Source organism: Anser brachyrhynchus (genome assembly GCF_964034855.1).
Source record: "Anser brachyrhynchus genome assembly, chromosome: 13".
Taxonomy (NCBI): domain Eukaryota; kingdom Metazoa; phylum Chordata; class Aves; order Anseriformes; family Anatidae; genus Anser; species Anser brachyrhynchus.
Window position 1 is genome coordinate 8,120,471 of NC_137708.1, and position 22,882 is coordinate 8,143,352.

The 22,882-nt window shown below is 54.9% G+C and overlaps 1 long non-coding RNA gene across 2 annotated transcripts; it reads right to left on the minus strand.

Annotated features, from left to right (window-relative positions):
* Nucleotides 1–9: 9 nt before the first annotated feature.
* On the minus strand, nucleotides 10–13,847 carry LOC308177061. 2 transcript variants are annotated; one of them, XR_013938835.1, is made up of 3 exons: nucleotides 12,182–13,488; nucleotides 10,164–12,057; nucleotides 10–4,512 (listed from the first exon to the last, which is right to left on the minus strand). It is a non-coding gene; the product is annotated as an uncharacterized lncRNA (long non-coding RNA). The 2 variants fall into 2 exon arrangements; XR_013938836.1 differs by lacking the exon at nucleotides 10–4,512 and adding an exon at nucleotides 13,495–13,847 and having other exon boundaries at nucleotides 7,447–12,057; nucleotides 12,182–12,374.
* Between the last annotated feature and the right edge of the window lie 9,035 nt (nucleotides 13,848–22,882).

Below are 22,882 nucleotides of genomic sequence, written 5' to 3' on the forward strand. Positions count from 1 at the left end.
GGTGAATTCCAGTTTTCAAAGTGCTTTAGCTCAGTGTCTGGTTGCAGTGCAGAGGCTGAGGTCAACTCAACCACGTGCTGCTCCTGCCAGAGTGCCACAGTGCCCATGACCTGGAGACTCAGCACCGTCCCTTGTCACAACCCAGCAGAAAATACTGCAGGCGTTGCTGCAAGGAGCTGTGCTCGGCTGCTGCATGCTCGCCGCAAGCCCCCGCTCACGTGCATTTAACCACAGATACCTTATTTTCTTTAAGGTGCTTGCAAAGTCTTCCTTTCCCAATGTCTTCACGCACAAATTCATATAAGTGCAATCCGTGGCTTGCAGTGCCCATAGCAGGCTGAGACTCCGGGGCTGAAGGAGGACAACCTTCACTTTGTTGCTGTTACAGACAGATTATTTTTAATGTAAAAGTTATTGTCTCGGGCAGCCTTCATCTCACCAGTGCACAATTTCAGAATGCTTTAAATTAAGTCTGGAGGCTAAAAGTGTGTTAGTCATTGCCCATACAGCGTAGGGGAAGCAGGGCCCTCTAAAGTTATTGTTAGCATCAAGCATCTGGTTTATGTTTATAATGATTTATTCAATGATGGGAGACAGGTAAGGAACCATCATGGAAGACAAACTAGAAAAGATTTGGGTTTTCAAAGCTCTGAAGCCATGTTTAAATCAAAGTTGTCTGACTTCAAAAGGAATATATAACTTGATTAGGTTCTTTAAGCAATGCACGATGCTCACAAAGTTGGCAGATATTACTAGAGGCAGAGTTGGTAGCACAGCCTGCACTGGAGGTTGCTTGTCCCTCCTGAGTGCAGGATCCTGTTCTGATGTCATGACTCTGTCTTTTTCTTTTTTTGAGAAAATTTCAGCCAAGTAGTTCAACGGCCTGCAAGAGCCAGGCCAGAGAAGAATACACAATTTATTTTTAATTTTTTTTCACTGTTAGAATAATTCAGGAAATCCTTTCTTTGGAGAGATCTAATGCTTCCATACTTTGAAAGAAGGACTTGAATTCCAGCGGGGGAAGATCAGCTCTGCGCTAAAGATGGGCTCATTGCCATTGCCGTAAGGATCTGACCACGGTTGTTTCGGTTTTATGAGCCTTTGAAAAATTCTAGTTTGTGCATGTGCAGCAGGGCTTTGCGAGAGCTTAGCTAAGATTAGAAGAGAGCCTCTGCTCGCATCTCCCGATGCCTGGCCCTTGCGAGGGGTGTAATTGGGTTTCCCTCCCTCTCCCCAGCTTGGTGGTGGTGTATTGCCTCCCTCTGCCCCCAGCAATCACTTGCGAGCGATAATCCCCGTTTCCTCCAGGCGCGGATGCAGACGGGATAACGCGCTGCCGCCGCTGCGGCCGTCCCACGTTGGGGTCTGCCAGCCGTGAGGGGAGGAGAGGACGAGGGCAGCCCCAGGCTCTGCAGCCCTTGCGAAAGGTAACGAAGAGCCAAACGTCGGCACGGTGCCTGGATGTCCACGGCGGTCTCATGGGAGAGGACCTGCCCGCCCAAACCCTCCTTTCCTTCGGGTTGTGCCGTACGCAGCCCCGTGGCCCAGGTGTCGTGGGTCCGGTCTGCGTGCCCCACCGGTACCTCCCCAGGCACTGCTGCAGGAGGACGGCAGCAAGGAGCCAGCGCTCAGCAGGACTTCAGTAAAAGGTCTGGGTGGAGATCCTAAAATCCTCCTCCAGCTGGATGTACGTTTGCCCATCTCAAACATTTTTTTGGATAAAAGATGCTGTCTCGGGCTGCAGCTGATGTGCCCGGCAGGTTCAATGCTCTGCAGCGGCAACCTCAAGCTGCTGGGCAGGGGCTGCTCAATTTCCCTTCTGTAGCACAGAGAAGATAAATCCTTGTTGTTGCTCTGTCCTCTGCCTTCCCACTGCAGAGGCACAGTGAGGGGATGTCTGGGGCCGGGCAGCCAGAGGTGCCGGCTGGGGATTTCCAGTGCCTGCAGCTTCCCGCAGGATGAAAACCAGGTCCACATACCCATACCTGCACATAACCGTGTTTTTACTTCCTTCCTTTTTCCAAAACACACCGGTGCCCCAGGGCTGACCCAGCTGGGCTTTACCAGCCTGCCGAGGAAGGACTTCATCGAAATGCGCTGCATCTCGGGGTGCAACACTGCTCATGGAGAACTTCCCAGGGCTCTGCCGTGAACCCAGCACAGCCGCGCCACCAGCTTCAGACAGCCCTAGGTACCGTCACCTCCTGCAGAGGAGGCAGCAACGATGTGTCCCCCTGATGGGGACAGTTTGCCGGGGACGGCCAACACCTGCCAGCCCTGCAGCCGCCCCCAAATGGGAACAAATAGCGCATGCTTGGTGTTGGTTCACCTGGGGCAAACCCTGTGTGCACCAGCCAGACCGTAGCTCTTTGTCTGGGTGAAAGCATCTCCTGACGGATGTCCCCGCGGCTGGGCACGGCACACCCTGAGTGGCTCTGGGTGACGTGCCCGCGGTGTCGCGCTCACGGCGTGAGGACCGACCCGGCGCTCGGCGTGGGAAGTTTGTCGAGCTGCTGGAAGGAGGCCAGCAGCCCGCGTCTGCTCCAGTTAGAAAAACGTCCCAGCGCTGGATCCACCCAACGCAGCCAGAGCTGGGCTGCTTGGCCAGACGACAGGGCTGGCTCTCTCTCCAAAGTGGACGAGCGCCAAAAGGGGATTTTTAATTTCCAGATGCTTTTAAAATAAAAATAAAGACTGTGCTGTAAACTGGCTTTGAATGGACGCCTCTCCCTCAGCCAAATAGTTGACTGATACAGGCTAGATGAGTGGGCAATAAAAGCTTTCATTGCAATCTGGTGCACCGGGAGTGCTGCGAGCTCCCTGTGCCTCCCAGCCGCCCTCCAAGGGTCCTCATCTCCAGAGAAATATCGTTACACCGCTTTTGGCTTCTTTTTTTTTTTTTTTTTTAATATTTTGGAGGAAGGGAGAAACGCTTGCTGGCGACAGCGGAGTGGGTATTAAAAGGTTTGGGGAGAATATTGTCCTGAGCATGCAGATGCGCTGCAGCAGCATGACAGGCTGCCTGGAGCTGGGCACAGTGACGCTGCAGGACGCTACTCTGTGCGTGGGCACGGGTATTTCTAAGCCAGCTGTGGACGCACATAATGCCTCTGCGGGCAACTTAAGCCTGGCAGCTGCCAATCAGCCTGATGAGAGTGGGAAATGCATTAACTGGCGGTGTTTGTGGGAGCCGTCTCTGAACACCTCTCCCTTAGGCTGGGGTTGCCGAAAAAAAGTTGCGCAGGGAAGGCACATGTTTCAGAGCTACCTCTTCAGGGCTGGGGAGAAGCGGGGTTGGAGGCAGCGCACCTGGGCTGCGATATCCCTTCTGTCCCCGTCCTGCGAAGAAGGGGATGTCCGGGTGCGCATCGCCTCTGCCCGCAGGGCCTGCCCGGCTCCTCCGCCCGGACATTGTGCGGCTGACAGGGGGGGGTTTCTAATCCTCACTCCTGCTTTGAATTTCATTCGGTTCCTCGTGGCATCTCATAAAAGGCTGAATGGGCAGCAAGCATAAAAGCAAAATAATCCTTCTGCTGGGAATGCCTTTGAACAGCCACGACCTGACTCCGCAGGCATCTGCCAGCGCAGGGTATGCCACACAGCTCTCATGTGTGTCTAAAGGCTTGAAGATGGGAGACGGGATCCTGCCTAAAATATTTGCATCCGGATTAGGCTCTCAAACGCCAGAGCATGCATCTGTGTTCGTCTGTATTACTCATTTGTTCCTGACTTGTCATGCCTGGTCACTGGGTAAAACCACAACAAATTTGCCTTTTTCCCCCTCTTGTTTAGTTTATTAATTACATCTCCTGTTACACCACACTCTGGCCTCGATGGGTTCATCTGTGATTCTCCTGAGATACGCATACTGCAGCAGTAGGTAGCAGCACATAATCATTTAACATATGAATGCTGTCAAACAGTTTAATCAAATCTGAAATTGCCTGCCTTTGTGCCCTGCACTAACGCATTGTGACTGCAGAAAGTGAGCCTGGGTCCCCTAAACAAAGGGCAATTGCAGCCCGGCTCTTTGTCTCCTCTCTTTGCATAATTTCCTGAACCCTGCCCTGTTCCACCTGCTCGGTAACGTTAAGCTTATCTATGGATAATTTACATGCAGCCCACTTCACAAACGCACCCTCGCAAAGGTTTTTTGGAGGAGCTATGGGAACAAGCCTCTCACCACGCATGTTCCCCTCCAGCTTGTGAGACCCAGAGCGCAAATGCTTCATCAGCACTTCCTGAGCCTTCCCCGAAACGCCAACGTGCAAAAGCGCAAGTGCTCTGTTCCTCGCAGCCGGCACCCCCCCACACCCCGCGGGCTGCTGGAAATCAGAAATGCTCCTTCGGGGGGGTGGGGGCTGAGGCACAACTCGTTTCTTTTCCACAAAGACGCCCGCAGGACGGCTCGGGGGGCCGCTCACCTCTCCAGCGCGGCGGTGCTTCGAGCGCGGGTGCTCGTGTGGTGCTCATAACCCCGACCTCGGCACTCCGGGAGGAAGCGAGCGGTTCCTGGAAAGCATTGTTCGAACAGTTTGTTTGTTCCGTGTCTTCCCAGCAGCCGCCGAGACAGAAGCAGAATAAAGGGCAGCGTGCGGCTCCCGCGGCAGAGCAGGGGTCCCGCAGGATGAGCACCAGCAGGGGAGCTGCACGTCTCCCCACGGCGAGGCACTGCTGGTGCACACACGAGCTGACCCGGCAGGCTGCGTCACCTGTTGGGGAGCCCCATCCGCATCCCCCAAAATGGTCCAGAGCGTCGCCACGGCACAGCGCTGGCGCCATCGGTGCCGGGGCTGGGAGGCTGTGGGCGCAGGGAGGGTGGGCGGGGGCACGTCCCCGCTTGGTGCAGGGGAAGGACGCAGCCAGGTGCTTGGTTTTTAACCTGGGGGGGTGGCATCCGGCAGCCCACTGGAGCAGGCACCTGGGCGCGTGGTGGCGTCCACCGGCACCGTGGGAAGCCCAGTGCAGCTGCAAAGCCAAAGCAAGGTGGCCACATTCATTCCCAACCCACCTCTCCAGGTGCGCCTGTGCTGCATCTCCCAGAAATGTTCCCAATAAGCCCAAAGCAAGCCCGGGGCAGCCGGTGCAGGAGGACGGCTCTCCTGCCACATCCCCAGGCAGCAGCAGCCGCGGACAGGCTGTTAGCATGTGCCACAGCCCATGAGCATGGACGGGGCACTGCTCTGGTCCGTCACGCTTTGGAATGCCAAGGAGCTGAAGCTGGCTGGGTTGCAGACCGTGCCCTGGCTGAGGACATTATGGGGTCGTCCCCGAGGTGGTGGGGGCAGCTGGGCTTGCTCGTTAGCCACCTGTCCTTGAAATTAGCCCTGCGGTTAGCCTCAGCATCTCCGGGAAGGAACCTTGCCTTGGGACAGCTGCAGAGGAGCTGGGTGGCGGCTGGAGTGGGACGCCCACTGTGCTCCCCGCCGCCTCCCCACGGTACTGCCTCACCAGCCCGTGCCGGGTGCTGCAAAACTCTTGTCTGCATCAGCACCTCCAAAGGTGATTCAAGCAAAAGTAGGTGCAAATGGTGCAGACGCGTGGAGCATTGCGAACCCAAAGGAGTTCCCTACAAGGCAGAGCCCAACAGAGTCCTCCCTGCAGCCTGAGCAATATTCCACACCACTTCCCTCTATTCACTGGCAAAGAACTATTTGGTGTTTTTTAATGATCTCTTCAGACTTTGCCCCCAAAAGGCTGGCTCGGAAACACACACCCCGTACCTTGGCTGCCGGTAACTTTTGCTTGCGAGGTTTCTCAGCCCCTGCAGGCAGCAGCACTGGTCCTTGCAGGGCAGGGGCACCCCTCTGCACCCGCAGCCCCCTGGGCTCTGCTCTTCATCCAGGGGCTGCAGGGCAAGCAGGGGCAGCCGAGCACAGCCCCAGCGCTGCCGCACCGGTGCCTGCCAGCACCAGGGAGCATCAGCACGTCTTGGCACGCGGAGCGAGGCATTGTACCAAAAATAGGGCTCCCCCATTGTATTGTTACACAAACATGTTCTGTGAGCAAATCAAGCTCCCTGGGATTTTCCAGGCTGACTGTCTGTAATTTCCTGGGGCCGTTTCACCCCGGCTGCTGGGAGGGCTGCGGGGCACACAGAGACCCCAAAGTGCAAAGCAGCCCTGGAAAAGGGCAGGCCCTGACGCTGCCAGAGGGGCTTTAACGCCAAGGAAAACCGCGTTTCTGTTTCTGCTGCTGCTGTGAGCAGGGCTGCTGGCTGCCCCGGCACATGCATCTCCCCCCAGTCCCTGCAGCATCTCCATGACCACCCTGGGGCTTTCAACACAGCCCCACGCAGGCTCCACCAGCGCTGCACCTCCTGGGACACTGGCTGTGGGCAGGCAGAGCCAAAAGGAAAAAAAAAAAAACAAAAAAAAAACAGCCCGTCTGTTGAGCAAAATGTCCAGGAGGAGGAAAAATAAACACAGGAAAAGCCACAACGTTCAAGAACGTTGCTGGATAGTTAAAAGATGCCAATGTCCTTAAAAGCTGCTTGTGTTTGCAGAAATGTCTCTGAAATGGCATAAATTTTTTCATGAAATAAAATATCAGCAAACAAGATAACATCACAGACAGTATCTGTCTCTGGCACCCATAAAAGCGTTGCTGATGCGGTGACCTCCAGCCACAAAGCTTCCGCGTTCTCCAACGGTGCAGTCCTACCGCCGGGAGATGGGGAAACTGAGGCACGGGCGGGCGCTGCAGCCTTCCCCGCTGAGCTGGCAGCGGGAGGGATCTGCCGCTGCCCTGACACCCCACCCCGTCCCACCTCGCCCCGTCCCAATCCCACCCCATGGCTCTCCATCTCCCGGCCGCGCTCGGACAGCCTCCCACCGTGCCAGGGCACCTCAGGGATGTCCCACGCCCGCTCCAGACGCTGCCTCAGCCCTAGGAAAGGGACCCACAGCAGGGTTTGGACTCCGCAAAGAAGGCCTGGGCTCAGCCCAACGCGGTGCAGCTCCCACCCAGTGTGCACCGAAAGCTTCTGTTTTCCGGTGCAAAAACAGCTTCTGAAGCTCCCAGTTTTGTCTTGGTCTTTTTTTTTTGTGTAAGAGCATGAATGGGAGTATGGGGGAACTGGGAAGGACTCTTGTTCCCAGTAATTGCTGGCCTGACATGGACAAATGACTGCTCTTCTTAAAATATGGCAAAGACTATTAAAAGTATTACTGATAAAAGGCAAGAAGCTGGGAAAACGGACTAGACCGGACTATTTTTAGAAGCAGTGGCATCTGGACAGCATGAGAATTGCTTTGCACAAATTTAGTACAGCTGATGTTTGAACAAAAAGTTTGCTGGATAAGCTGAAATCACACAGAACAGCTACCTAGAGAAATATCGACTGGCACAAAACATTAGCTCAAGCGCAGGCAAGAAAAACACAGCCAGGAGTCACCCCGGACCGTATAAAACAGCAACTTTTTGCACGGAGGCTCCTACCTGGCAGCAGTTCATGGAGATCTCTGGCTGAGATCTCTCCGTGCCTCCCCTTGCTCCTCACTGTGGATGGGGATGGCTCCTGTCCCCGGCAGACAAGGGACACTGCTGGGCCACAGCAGAGGTGGCCGTGCCAGCGTCCAGCTGCTCTGCTTCAGGTGGCTTTAGGGGGAGGCTGTGAAAAGCTCGTGGCCTCACAGACAAACGCTGTCAGCATTTAAAATAGCCAAACTCTTTTAAAACGACGTGCCAGTGACTCCTGACCCCGGGGCATTTCTGCTCGTGTGCCTTTTCTGCTGCAGCTAGGCTTGGGAGAGGGACTGGGCACTGAGCGGGCACTGCGGGGCAGAGCTCGCTCGCTGCAGTGGCCCCGGGCGGTGGCAGGGACAAACCATCCCTGTACCTGCTGGCTACCCCAAGGAGGAGCAGTCCTTGGCATCAGCTGTGTTAAAAACTTCTCTCAGTAGCCTTGCAGGGCAGTGATGCTCGCGGTGCTGTGATGCTTGCCCGCTCTGTGCCTGGGTAGCAAGAGGATCTGGGGATGGTTGTAAAGCAATTTATAAAAAACAAAACAAACAAACAAAAACAAAACAAAACAAAACAAAAAAAAAACCACTTTTTTGAAATGTAAATGTGCTCTCATCACCCCGCCTGTGGGAGGTTGGGGTGGAGAGAGGCAAAGCCCGGCAAGGGCCGCGCTGCACCCCCGTTTGCAGGGCAGTGCGCGGCGAGGGCGCGCAGAGCCCCGCTTGCTGCCAAGCCAGCAGGGTGCTCCTGGTGTCTGCCTTGAAAAAGGAGCGGCTGCAATGAAAAAGCACCCGAGTTCAACCGCTGCCATCTGTCTCTGTTTTGCTAACCCGCTTCTCCGGCTTGAGTTGGGAGATGGAGACTCTGCTGGCCGCGGACCCTTTCCCAGGCCTGTCGAAGGCAGCACGAGCTGCCTTGCCGTGGCACCCACCGCTACTATTGCTTAATGGGACAGGTTCTGCTCTGGTTCTGGGCACGGCGCTCAGCAGGCAGTGGTGTGATGCCTGTGAGGCCAGGAGCCCCGCGAGCCAGCACGTTCACAGCCCGTGAGCAGCACGGGGAGAGGTGCCTGGCACAAAGAGTCCTTTGCATGGCTCGGACATGCCACGGCCTCAGCAAGGCTGAGGGGGCTGCCTGGTCCCTGTCCCATTGCTTGGTGACAGAAAGGGGAGACAGAGCAAAACCGGCACTCCCCTTCCCCAATCTGAGTTTGCTGTGGTTCATTTTATTCATTGTTTGTATTTGGACAACTGCTGGGTATTGGTGAAAATACTTGGATCCCAGACTCACAGAGTCTCATATATTTCAACACCAATGATTATTCATCCAAGAGCTCAGACCAGAGTGTGGTATTCATTATTTGCTGCTCTCCAGTCTCCTGTTTAATATGTTCCCAGTCCAGGAGCAGAAACAAACGCCGTGTGCCCAGACAGCCAGGCACACAAACAGCGCAGCGAGCACCCGCAGCAAAGTCCACCAGCAGTGCCCTGGCAGAGAGCACTGCCCAGCCCGCTCGGTGGATAGCCAGCATCTGAAGGAAACCTAGCTCTGCCCAGAAACCCTCCTCTTCCCCCAGAGGAGACTCCATTCGTTACGGTTATTACCTCTGTCTCCATTGACAATCACTATAATGGAGCATTTATTCTCTATCTTCTTCCGTTTACCCTGGAGGATGCGATTGCATCCCGGCACCAGCAGCCAATAATTTCTGGGGCACGGCCACCAGCAGCACTGGGTTTGGGGCTGGGACCGCCCCGCTGAGCAGGAGGTCAAAGCATCGTCCTGAGAAGAGCAGGAGGAGAACCCACGCAGAGCAAAGCGATGGCGCGCCGCCCTTTAGGCCCTCGTTTTTCCCCGCGTATCCTTGGTTTACCCTTGATATCCGCACAAAGCAGGCGTGATCCGTGCACGAGAACAACGCGCAGCACGGCAGCCTTACCAGAGGACGCCCTGCAGGGCGCTGCGTGTGTACGTAGGGCTGGGGGATCTGCCGCCTGCCCGCCTGCCCCGTTACCCCGATTTCGCATCCCCGGGCTGCTCGCCATCGCTGCGCGGCTCAGCCGCCTGCCAAGAGCACGCTCGGGCTGCGAGCAGCAACCCAGGGTGAATGTGAGGCTAAAAATAGCCGGGTGTCTGGGTGGAAGCACTCTGCGGTTAGCCGGGGGCTCGCATCTCTGAGAAAGCCTGCGCCGGGCAGGGTCCCCCCGCTCTCGTTATTGTCCACTTTCCCCCCTCTCCCTCCGGAGGGACCCTGGGGACTCACCAGCAAATAAATGGCTTAACACGGGACAACAATGGCTTCTGTGATCAATCTTCATGAAATGTGGTTTGGTAGCTCTGCGAGAGCCGAGCCAGCTGCCAATATGGCCTGGAAGAAGAGAGCTGGGGGAAGGAGAAGCGAGGCAGCGGGGCTGAGCGGCCTCTTCTCTGCCAAATTGATGGCTCCCCAGGCGCCACGCAGCAGCTGGCTCCCACTTGTCTCCTCTCCCAAACCCCACAGCCGTGCAGGTACCCACGAAGCGGCCGGGGATGGGCATCCCCTGCGCTGCTCACGGCATCTAAGGAAGGTGCGTGGCGGCAGCGCTGCCGTCTGCTGGTGCATAGGCGAAGGGAAGAGGTGCTCATCTCAGGGCGCTCCATTTTGCCTGAGTTAAGGTAGAAAGCTTGTGGGGACCCGGTCAGGCACATTTAGAACTTACACAGGTTTGGCTCGGCTGGTTCAGGTTTTCATGAAACTAATTCCTGAGCCACGGGAGCCGAACTCCAGATTAACCAGAGCACACTGCTGCCGCTGCTGATGCCAAGTTTCGATGCTCGGGCTTGCGGATGAAGTCGGCACCAGACCTCGCCCGCGTGACTTCTCCAGACCTGTGGGTTTTCACTGCCCAAAGGAGAAAAGCAAATGAAGGTGGATGTAAAGTAACCCTGATAGCCTAATTTCCCCTCCTGCCCCACCGGTGCCTGGTGCCGGTCCGGCCCCGTCCCCCACCCCAAGCGGCATCCCCGCAGCTGCCTGCAGGGCCAGCGGCTGCCCAGGCCCTCGTTCACAGGCTCGTGCGATGAGACGTGAGGGAGGCAGGTCACACCTTCACGAGCGGCAGCTCAGGTGGTTGCTCCCTTTCGGGTGCATCCTCGAAACCTGACCTGGTGCAAAGGAGGGGTCCGTGCGTGCCACGGAGGTCCGGGTGCTCGAGCAGCCGCACGCCTGCACTTTTGGCACCCGTTGCATCGGAGACTACCGTTTCCTCGGGATGGTGCCTCGCTGTCACAAAATATTATTGCTGGTGGAAAAGCAGCCTGTTGCTCACTCAAGAAAAATAAATCCTTGACCCTTTACAAGACCTGTGCAGTAGTGGCGCCGCTCACTCCTTGTGAAAGTGTGTGGGTGGGAAAATAGTCTACGCTGACTTTTCTGCTAGCTATGTGAGCTGTGTGAGACACACAGCCTTTCAATAGATGGCTGATAACGCTCAGCTACTCCTCTGCTCGCAGCCTGCAAGCCCCTTAAGAAACACCAACTGCAAGCAAGAAATTAGAGTCTCCCACTCATTATTTGAGCAAGACATGCCTTTCACAGCCAAGTGGCCTCTATTTGCTTGGGGGAAACATGTGCTTATCTCTAATTTATGTGATTTATTTCTTTAGATTAATGCATCAAATTGGCTTGCTGCCAAGCTCTCAGTAAAGTCGCTGTTTTCGTGGGACTGTCCCGAACCACGCAAAGTTTCACTGCTCGTTTGTTTGCTGAAACTGAGAGGAGCTGGGTGTTGTTTTTTTTTTTTTTTAATCTCAATTGTAAAGCAGAATTTAGGGGGGGATTCAGATATAAGGCAGCCAGCATTGTTTTGATCTGCAAGCAAACGATAGCCTTCTCCGAGTTCAAGGAGGGCTATTAAACTAGCCCTCATGGAGATAGAGCAAACAAAGACAGACAGAGCGAAATGAGACGGGGGGGAATGTTTCTATTCATATAAGAAGGCACGAAAGCAAAGCAGGGGAGGCGAGTTAATGATCAACTCATCGGGCTGTTTACTTTTACATGCCACTGGGGTAAATAGAGCCATGTCATCCCTCCAGTCTGGTCTTGTTTATAAATATACAATAACATTTACAGCTGAGAGGCCTGCACTCCCCCGGGCCCTGGGCTGGAGAAGCCGGCTGGGTCCGGTCCCCCAGCCCTGCGTGGGACGAGCCCTCCTCTTGGGCAGCCCGGCGCTCGCTGCGCTGCTGCAAGCCCTCCGTCCAGCTCTGCGTGTGCATTTGTGCGTGCATGTGCTGGGACAGCATGAGCACGTCGCCCAGCACAGCCCCCGGGAGATGCCCCGCTGGAGGTGCCCCGCTGGAGAAACCCCTCGCAGATGCTCCAGCATCTCCCCCCTCCATTCCTGTGGCTCCTTGGAGGCCTTTGCATCGCCGGGTTCGGAGCAGCAGCAGGAGGCAGAGCCCTGTTGGTGCCTTCCAACAAACCGATCACATACAGAGACCAGCAGGTCAACGTCGTGTCAGCCAACCCACCAGCACGAGCAGGGATTTGAAGTTACCGGTGTTATCTACAGCAACTCAGGGTTATCCTTCAAAGAAATCATGTTTCACCTAAAAAATAAAGTTTCTATAAATGTGAAAGAATAGCATTCCTACAATACTGCTGCTCAGTGAGACCCAGCACAGGAGGCAGAACAGCACACAAATGCCAGCGAATTCACTGCAGCTGACTTACTGGAGTAACTTCTTTGTCCCACATCCACTGATCGCCACAGGCAAATCTTTATGACCTCCCATTCTTTCAAGCTCCTGCCGTAGCTGTCGTTGCTCACCTGGCTTGCAGTCGGCACAAAAGGTGGAGCATGCTGCAAGCGTGAACCTCCATGAGGACGCGCCACACGCAGCCGTTCCCTCCCCGCAGGATTTGTCTGCGCACAAATTTGCATTGGCTCAAATACACTAGTGCAACTTCCTGTACAGACACGACCATGTTGGTTTAAAGTAGGCTTTCTTGTGGCTTATTTAAAACCCCCTCCCAAACAATTTAAATTAGGCATATTCCAGCTTAGTACAAGACCTAGCGGTGCTCAGCTAGTTTTTTGTTCCAGTTTAGAGTTTGCATTGTTAATCAGTGCAATTCCAGATGTGCCCTTAGAGTCATACTTCAGTGCAAAAAGATGCACTGAATCTAAAAGAAATTTCTACAAAATGTCTTTTATTATTATTTTGTTAAATAATTCTGTTGACTTTTTTTTTTTTTTTTCCAGAAATTGCATAGAAGGAAAGACATTCTGGTTGGTTCTGGAAGTGGTCGGTATAAACACCAAGGACAACTCATCTTTATTTTCATTACTAACACGATGAGCCCATAGTGATGGCAAGGAACACTGTGAGAATGAACTGGTTTACAAGGAAATACATGTTTGCTGAAAGTTTTTGTTCACAGAGTGCACAGCGAAGTTTAATTTATCTCTCCATTTGCTTCTGTCCCCCAGGGGGGACTTGCAGATCCCTTAATAGAATTAAAAATAGCCAACTGGACATGAGTGAGATGTATGTTTATGAGAGGGAAACAATTCTGGGTTGCTTGCTGTTCCTGGCCTATAGAAAGCAAATAATGGCTTGGTTTGCGTGGATGCTGGCTCATGTCATCTCGCTGCTGGCATTTCGGGCTCCTATCAAGATTAGCACGGGATAAATACTGGAAAAATGTAATCACTAATTATTATGCAACGAAAACAAAAAATGCCAAACTTTGCACAGAACCTTATTCACAACAAATTATACAACCAGCTGTAATCAAGGTCATTTCAATCCGAAAGCATTTTCTATTGAAATCCACAACAATATTCAGGCCCCGTTCATTGCCCAACAGCGAGAAAGCCACAATTGCTCTTGTGTGTGTGGCTGCCCCGGGGTGGTGGGGCCGGGCCCCCGAGGATGCACCCACTGGAGCCCCCTCGCCCGCCGAGGAGCCGCGGAGGAAACCAGCCCAGCCTGCGCATCACAGCCTTTCTATCTTGAATGTCAAACCCGAGCGTGACTCACACATTTCCAAAACTGCCATTCCCTTCTGCCGGCGTCTGCTCGGTCCCTTCCTTCCATAGCAGCTTCGGGTGGACGTGTGAGGGCGAGCCCGCGTGCTCTGCTCTGCAGCCTGTTTCGCGCTGAGGACATCCTCGCTCCCTCTTTCTTTGCCTGCATGGTTTCATCTGCACACACAGCCCAGGGACCGTGCTCCTATTTTCCATCTGTGCAAGGCGGCATCTCCCTTCCCACAGCAGCTGCCCAGGCATGCTGCCCCGCTACGAAAGGCAGCCGAAAATGTAAAAAATGTCAGCTATCCTTTCCTGTAAAAATACAGACGCTTTTGCAAGACAAGACCTAGCAGCTTGCCCCACAGCAGCACCAGAAGTAACCATGCAAGTACCCTGGCACAATTTAATTCCTTTTCTGGAGTGACTAACACCTCTATTATTCCCATCTGACCTCTGCAGACATCCTGCCACGCAATTGTGTCAAACTGTGCAGCGAGAAAGATAACCGGGCTTAAAACTGAACCATCCAGCATGTTTTTAATATTAGCACAGACGAGGGGTGAATTCTCCCAGCTGGGATTGTGGCGCCGGCTCAGGGCGGCTCTGCCCAGCACCGCTCTTCTTCAGCAAGCAAGTGAAACAAGTCCTCAGTGCCGTAGCCCAGCAGCGATGCATTGGACGTTACTTGCCTTTTTCCTTCCTGAGCTCCTGGGATGGCCTGTTTCCATCGCTGCCCTCTTCCTGCTCCCACTCCCAGATGGATTCACCACACAGAAATACTGAAGAAGCAGGAATTGTGTTGCGAATGCAGCCAGAGACTTCTGTTGCATGAAGGCAGGAAGGATGCAGATACTAACTGAGAGCAGATGCCCTCGGTGTGAGTAACCCGGTGTATACCATAGCCTCGTGGTATCTTTGGCTCCGTGAGAAAGAGAATTGCAGCAAGAAAGGCAGCACCAGCCCGCAGCACAGGTATTGCCATGTCCTTTGATTGCAATTGGATAGCTGCTCTGTTTTCGTTCAAATATAGTTTTCCATCAAAAACAACCCCATGAACTTCACCACGGTGTCTTTTTCACAGAGCGGGCTCCAAAAGCAAATAGGTTCAGCGATGCTGAAAGCTTCTGTGCACGGCCCGGGGGGCACCAGCTGCCCTGCCACCACCCCAGCGCCTGGCACAGCTCTGGGTTTGCTTGCTGCAGTGACATGCGGAGGAGAGAGCTGTAATTTCAGGGGGCAGAAAATCTGACCCGAAATGTGCCCTAACGAGCCTGCGGCATCGCCGCTGCTGCTGGGAGCTGTCCCTGTAGGTCCCACTGTGCCCGCTGACCCGGGGAGCCCTGCGGCTCTGGAATGGAGCGGCGATTTGCCACCCCCAGGGCAGAGCAGTGGACCAGCGCACACCAGTGCACACCAGTGCACACCAGTGCAGCCTGAGCCCTTCTCTCCCCCCGAGCTCCCAGGTGGGATTTTTGCACTCTTGTGCTCCCTCTGCTGGTCCTCAGCCTGGCACGGCCAGCACCACTTCGGCGCTGCTCCAGCACCGCACCCGCACTGCTCCAGCACCGCTCCAGGGCTGCCAAAAACCTGGGGCCACCCCTGCTCCCCCGCGGGCAGCAGCACCCCAGAGCACATCTCAGAGCCCACCTGCGGCGAGGGAGAGGTCCCCATTGCTGGCCAGACAGAGGGGTGCTGCTGGGCTTGCACTGGGCAGGGCAGGGCCAGATCCAGATGGGATCCACACGTTCTCAGAAGCAGCATCAGAAATGTTCCTGCAAAACAAAAGCTTAAAATAATGCTACCGAGTAGTGATGCTAACAACAGAACAACGATGAACGCTGAGCAAACAGGACTGGTGCTGCATGGATCACTTCATTAACTAGTCACACACGGGCACAGACAGGGCACTCTGTTGGTTAATTCATTTTTAAGAAGACAAAACGCAGCTCTTTGCACCACCACCTCCACAGCTCACACTGCGGTACCCGTGCAACAGGCCGCCACCACCGGCGGCGACGCACCACCGCAGCGTTGCAGTGCGAGGCCTGGTGTGAGGGCAGCTCAGGCTGCTCTCCGTGATCACGTGTGGTTCTCCGACGTTTTCTGTCTTTGCAGTACTTGCCAGCTTTATTAGAAAGCCGTTTGCTGTTTCAAGGCTGCTTTCTAACAGTTATTGCCAGCCAGGGAGGGAGGTGGGGGAGCTGCGCTCCACGCCGAGCACACGACAGCTGCCAAGGCACCTCTCGGAGGCCCTGTAAAGCCTGCTTATGGCTCAGGCCTCCTCCCCCCAGACATCCCAGGAGGGGACCTGGTTCAGGACGGGGCCACGCAGCCCCAGCCCCAGCTCAGAGCCCCAGGCCCCATCCCCGTCCCTGTCCCCGCAGGCTGCCCTGCTCACTGGTGCCAGTCGGCCGTGCGCCCAACGCGCCTGGGGCTCGGCGAGAGCAGCCTGGAGCAACGGGAGCTTCGGAGGCAGGGGAGGGGGGGAGAGGACACGAAGGGGTGTAGCAACAGAAAAAAGGATGCCGTCACTCTTTGCGTGCAGCCTCCTCCTGCTTCCTGCCACCACCACGGCACCCCGGGACGCCCCACGCTGCACCAGGCCTCTCCGCCACCACCCCAACATCTGGGCATCTCCACCTGGGGTCCGGGTCCAGCCCGGGGTGCGCAGGCTCAGAGCTGCTTTCCAGAGCAAACAATAAATCTTGGAAACAAGCGTGGGGTTCTCTGGGAGCAGCTGAATTCAATGGCCGAGCTCCGCAACAAAGCCTCTTCCTGAGCGCGGTGGCTCCCTGCCCGCCGCCCTCCCCGGGGGACGCAGAGGCGGCAGCGAGGAGGTGAGCTCTGGCTCCAGCTTGCAGACGGCAACTGCTGGAAAAAAACAAAACCTGCCCAGAAGTTTCGTCGTGCGCCGATGCCTTCCCTCGGCACGGCCTTTCCCAGGGAAAAGCCCGCAGGAGGCTGGGAAGAGGCACCCGGTGGCATTCACCCCTCAGCCCCTGAGCAGCACAGCCACAGGAACCCGCTGCTTATGCATTCTGCAAACTGGCCAACGCCCCTGCAGAGATAAAATGCTGCATCCGAGTGACCTCTACAGAGCCTTAGCAGACAATATGGGTGCACCTGGCACCCACACCATGGGACTTTTTGGAGATGAAGAGTCGTCATACGCCCTTTGGCTTTGCACAGCTCATTAGGCGAAGTACACTCCTGAGAGAAATCCCTCGTTGTTCAGGAACAGATCTCTCTGCTTTCTTGGAGCTTTTCTGTAGATGCAAATAAATGGTTAAACACATGCAGTTGTCTCCCATGTTAACTTTCTTTGGTATCACCAACAGCTGCTTTCCTTTCAGCACAAGAAACCACAGTGTTGCAGTAAGTGAAAGTGCAGAAGAACTGGGGCTTGGATGGCAAAACCTTCCCAGCGAGAGGCTGATAAAATGGAACAGCAGACGTTTTTCCATGGCCGTGAACAGCCCCGTTATCTCTTCGGGAGGCAAACCCTGTTCCTCTCCGAGGTGCAGGTGAGTTCACAGCATCAGGCCTGGCAGCCCCTGGCGCTCTGCCTTCTACAGCAGGAGCGTGGCTACAGCTAAGCTGTGAGATGTTGCAGTATAGCGGGAGAAACAAATAAGCTTCATTACTGCAGTTAATCCTATGGTGAAATTATTTTTCCAAATCTTCCCCAAACCAGATGTGGAAATATTTAGCTACCCCTGCACTCCTCTGGCTCCCCCCGCCCCCCCAGGCCTGAGCAAAGTGTTGCTGAGCAGATGAGAGGCAGGGGGAGGTGGAAACCGTGACTGGTTTCAGCGAAACTCATGGATTTCTCAATTCATGGTATCATTTACTGACATCATGAAACTAATTTGGGCTTTCTCTTCTGCCTTTTTACAGCTAGGTATTTTCCCCAAGAGGCTAAAATTACTCTTTCTTTAAAACAAAATTGGATTTCTTTTCTGTAAGAAGTGCAGAAATGTAGATCCTCTTTCCAGAAGCCAGATTCAGAAATCTTTTTGTTGTTGTTGTTGTTTTTAAATTGAAATATTCTACCAGGCGCAGTCTTGCAAAAGGACCAAACGAAACGCGGTGGCTCTGGCAGACCATCCCATTGCCACCTCTCCTGCATCATGGGCTGGAAGACAGAAAGGAGGTCACCTCGCCTGCCCCGCCAGCCCCAGGACCCAGGTGTCCAGCACGGCTGTCGATGGGCGTGTGGCCGTGTTTCTGCAGTGCTGGATCGATCCTACACCCCGGACACAGCGCGCAGCCGCTGCCCGCGTCCTTTCCCGGCTGCCTGCACGTATTTCTTTCTCCCACTCGCAGCAAGAGCAACGTTACCGCACCCATTCGACTTGATGTTGTGCTGAGAGCAGGGAGCAGCACTCATTTAGGAAAAGCACTAATTAAACGTGTTCTGGGTGGTCTCGTTTTGGCGCCCTGCCTTTTGGGTGAGACGGGTTTTGCTGCCGCTTCCCTCTCCGCCGCATTCCCTCCCGTCTCTCCTTCCCCAGCACCTACAGCCGTCTCCGCCGGGGGGCTCGGCAGCAGCTGCCCTGGCAGGTCCCAGAAATGACCGCGGCTTTCAAGGATAGACACCCAGGGACGGTGTTAAGCAACTGCTTCCTCATACTACTTCTTCCCCTACGAATAATGCTGCTGTTCGCAGTTTTGATGGAAAGCATGAAGCTGCTATTAGATTTCACTGGAGCTAGGCCAGATGTGGCAGGCAAGTGTCTGGTCTTCTGTCCCAAACGGCGCTGCTGTAAGCGCGTTCGCAAGGCGGTACGTAGTGCAGCCCCTCTCCGAGCCACATGGAGGTTTTGGTCTCCACAAATGCTAGCTAATGCTGGGGGGCAGGGGCTGCCCAGGAGCCTCCTCAGCTCCCTCCTGGTGCTCCTGGGCTGGCCACGGACCTGTTTGCTTTGGAAATGGAGCTGGATCTCCTGGAAGCACCTGGCCAGGAGCAGTCCATGGGGTGAGCGGCATCTCAGAGAAACGTGTTTTCCTACTAGCTGGTTGGATGCCAGCTATCAGAGGTGCACGGCTTTGCTGCTTGGGTTTTCTTTTCACAAGTCCTCAGACCTGGCGTTTAGGAATTAATGTCTTCCAGGTAAAAAGCCAGGAGCCAGGCTGTCTTTCCTGTGAGGAGAGCCAAGGCATCAAAAGACAACCACTAACTTACCATTTCACAGACTCTTTATGTGTCTAAGGGCTGCCTCCTGGGGCTATTGCCGTGAATTGTACAACATAACTCTTGGATGGTATAATTTAATAGCATGTGTCATATGGCAGTGGTCCATGGGATGGTCAAGGAGCACGACAAAAAAAAAATATTCAACTGAAAATATCAGTTTTCCTACTGTATCAGCATAACAAGGACTTTTGCAAATGCCTGATGTCAGGACTGATTTGTATTGCAAATGTTCCTGCCTAATCTACAGCTCTGTATTAAATAACACATCATGCTATCACAACGTTTTGCTTTGCCAGGAGAGCACAATATTTACACACACATGCCCACGGTACTGCTTTTCTGACAGAAAGCCATATTAATGACAAATTACAAGTTCGGTAACACCAGTCAGAAATAGTTTTAAACCTGCCGGCTTTAGGGAAATAACACGAGAATGTTTAGACACAGGAAAATTGCAATAGCAGACAAAGTTATCGCAGCCCGGTTGAATAAATATTGATCTTCAAAACCGTTAACAGCTTTGCACCCAGAAGCCTGAGAGATGCTGCAGTGGATAATCTCGTGGTGCTATTTGGGATGCGTGAGAATAGCTTCGCTTTCAGGTTGCACTTCATTCACGGGTCAGCCCATCTTCCACCGATGGCACTTGCCATCGATTTGATTTTTGTGCCCAAACTGCTGGAATTTGCCCGGATGGCGCAGGTTTGGCAGCGGTGGGGGGGGATCGAGCAGGGCAGACCCGGACCCGCAGGGGAAGGATCTGGGCGTACGGCCGGGTGCCTGTGGAGCAGGGCCCACAGCGCTGCAGCGAGCACCGGCTCTGCCTCGGGGCAGGCAAAACCCCTGCTGCCCCAGCCCGGTCTCCCCCAGCAGGGCAGAAAGCTGCCTGGCGCTGGGTGCAGGCGGGAGCCATTTCCACAGCCAAGGCGCTGGCACGTCTGCCCTCCGGAGAGCACTTCTGCTTCTCGCAGAGAGAGGAAACAAAGCAGAAAGCACGCCAGCCCTTTTCGGAGCGACCTTGACGTGCAGCTCCCCTCCCGCCCCGCCGAGCTCTGCTTTTTGTATCCTGCCTCTGTCCCGTCTCGCGCTGCCGCGAAGCCTCCGCAGCAGTTTCGGGTCTCGTCTCACGCAGTGCCGCATCCTCCGCTGAGCCTCTCCTCGCGCTCTCTGAACTTGATGTTCCCGCTCCTCCCGGGCACTCGGACCCAAAAGGGGCAAATATTGAGGGAAATGGGTCCAGGCTTCCCTGGGGCTCCGTGTGGGCCCAGGCTGGAGCTGCGATGCTGCGGGTTTGTCCAGGGCAGGCTGGAGTTTCTCACTCTTCCCTGCCCTGAGTTTAGCTAGAATATTTTACAGGCAGTTTTCTACCGAAATGTCGGCTGCACTATCAACCCGCCCCCTCCCCTGCACATAATCAAAATATTTTGATAACCGAAAAATGTCAGGCAAAACAGCAAATTTTGCAGTAAATAAATAGAGCAAATAACTAAGATGACATGGAGGGAAGGAGCGAGGAGTTGGTGCCTTCGCAGAAGGTTTCCAGAGGCTGTCCCTGAACAACGAAAAAATCTCTTAAAATTACTGTTTCGACAAAAATAGGCATTTTCTACAACAATAAACCCCCTCTAGTGGAAAAAGGGAGGGCGATGGTAGCAAACCTTGTTCTGCCGGGTCACACCTCACTGCTGTGCAAGGCCAGCACTGCCTTCGAGGGTGCAGTATGGCCCGGCGGCATGGCACGGCATGGCACGGCATGGCACTGCACAGCACGGGTCGAGGTGACAGCACGGCACGGGTCCAGGTGGCTGAGGACCCAGCGAACGCGAAGCCGCTCCTTGCACCAGACAAGCAGCGATCAGATGAATGAGCCCTCAGCGAGATACTAAACACATAGCAAGCATGTGTGACAAATCGCAATGACAAGGCTGTGCTGGCAGTCTGCATGGCGGGTAACGAAATCCCTGTCCAGACAGTGCTGCGCTCCGGGCACCCTCAGAGCCAAGCAAAGGAAGGAGCTGCTGCCAAAAAGCCGTCGGCACAGCCACCACACCCATTCTGCACACTGCTGCTCGCAGCCGAGGCCACCACAAACGCTGACACCGCACGGAAGGCTGGGGTTACGGTGCCACACCATGCACGAAGCTGGGGAATTGCAAAACGCCAAGGCTGGTGCAAAAGGGCCACCAGTCAGAGGAAAACAACCTTTGGAGGAGACACACAAAGAAACCCCTCAGTCTGGCTGCAAGGGATCAAAACACTGGAGGAAGAAGCTTATGGAAGAAGGAAGCAGAGAGCTCAAGGTGGGCACTGTATTTTTTTGCAAGCAACAAATGCACAACTGTCCCTTCTACAGTCCGTAAACCAGGAGGTGTTGAGGCCACGCACGCTTGCTCTCGCTCTCTCATGCACAGCCCCTGGGGGCACCCCATGGAAACAGGGCACCCCTTTTCCATGCCAAGCCCAGTGCAGGAACCCACTTCGGGGCTGGCTGATCTCTCCCCCGTGCCCAGAGGCAGCAGACATTTATTAAGCCCAATATCTGTGGCGAGTCGCCAGGTTGGGCAGGCTGCTCCAGCAGGGAGCTGGGGGGAGCAGGGTCCCTGCAGGGCTTCCACTAAATCAGGAGAGCAAGCTGTGCTGGCAGCACAGCACCCAAAACCCAGCGACTGCTTTCTAAGAGACGTCTCCCTTTTGCCATTTGTCCCCTTCGACGCCTCCTGTCCCACCACCAGCAGTCCTTGAAGGGTGTGTAACATCTGAATTTTCCGCTTTATTTTTCTCCCATCTGTAAAACAGCAAAGGTGAGCCTGTTACCCGGGCTGGTACTGGAGACACTGAGCCGGCCTCTCCAAATAAAGCTTCTTGCCTTCGCCACGAGCCCGTGGCAGCACAGCAGAGGCGCCCACGGCTCATCCCTGCTGCGAGGAGCCCAAGTCCTGCCGCGATGCAGCGCCGGGACGCTCGCTTTCCGTAGCCACCACCTCCGCAAAGGCACCGCAGCGAGCTCCGACCGCTCGGCAAGCCGCAGCCCGGCCGGGTGCGTGTACCCTGCGGGCGAGGGGAAGCCACCGGGCCTGCTGGCGGGTTGTCACCTTCTGCCCAGCAAAAACCACTGCGGGGCCGACGGCGGCAGCGCCCCGGGCAGGTGCGCACATGGGGGAGCAGCTGGGGGAAGCAGCCCGCAGCCTCGGCGGGTAGCTCGGGCTCTCTGCTTGCAGCCCGAGTGATCTGCAGGCTGCATCTCTGCTTCACGAAGGCGGGCGCAGAGCATCCATCTGCAGAAATACCACAGCAAACGCAATCCCTCTCCCTCCCCACCCCCCCCCGCCCCGGTCCCCGCGAGCAGCGTTCATTCTTTGCTCTTGCTGTAGATCCGGCATGCCGAGTCCTTTCTCCCCAAGAGTATTCTCCCTTTACAAAGCAAGATCATAAAGCGGTGACATAATCCGAGCTTGGCAAACACTTTTGCTGATGTTAAGCCAGTGCCTTTCGTGGTTCTCGCTGTTGCTTTTTAGTCCCCGATATAGATGGCGCAACCGGCTGATTAAATGTGCAGGAGCCTCCCAAGATACCATTTCATTTGAAACGCTGACATTTATATTTGACATTCCAATCAGTGTGGGGCTCTTTTTTTTTTTTTTTTTAAATTAATTCTTGCAAGGGTGCGGGTCAGGCAGAGCTGCACGTTGAAGCTCTCTGTAGAATAGGTGTGATTCAAACAGACAACTCCTGGCCAGACTTCCTAACTCCTCTACCTCGCGGCTGAGCCCGGAAGCCAAATTAATTAGAGGCCACCCACAAGCAGATGCGAGAGGTAGGCGAATCTCCCCGCTCATTCATTCCCCGCCACATCTGCTCGGATCTCTGCGTACTCGCTCGGGGTGAGTGGGGGGGCTTCGGTGCTTAAAAAAAAAACCCCGACTCGATCCCCTTTGGCTTCGACACCGGAGCGCAGCCGGGCAGCAAGGCCGAGCGGCGGGGGGGGGGCACGCGGCGGCAGCGACACCGGGGAGAGGGGCAGAGAGCGCGGCGGCTGGGCCGCCTCGGCGAAGAGGTGCGACTGGTGGCGGGACGCGTCCCGTTCGGGTTTAGGGGATGTGCAGAGCCCCTTTTACGAGGGATGCTTTCTGCTGGTAGCGTAATAAAATTAAATAAAAAAAAAAAAAAAAAAAAAAAGAAGGACCAATTGTTTCTGCCATCT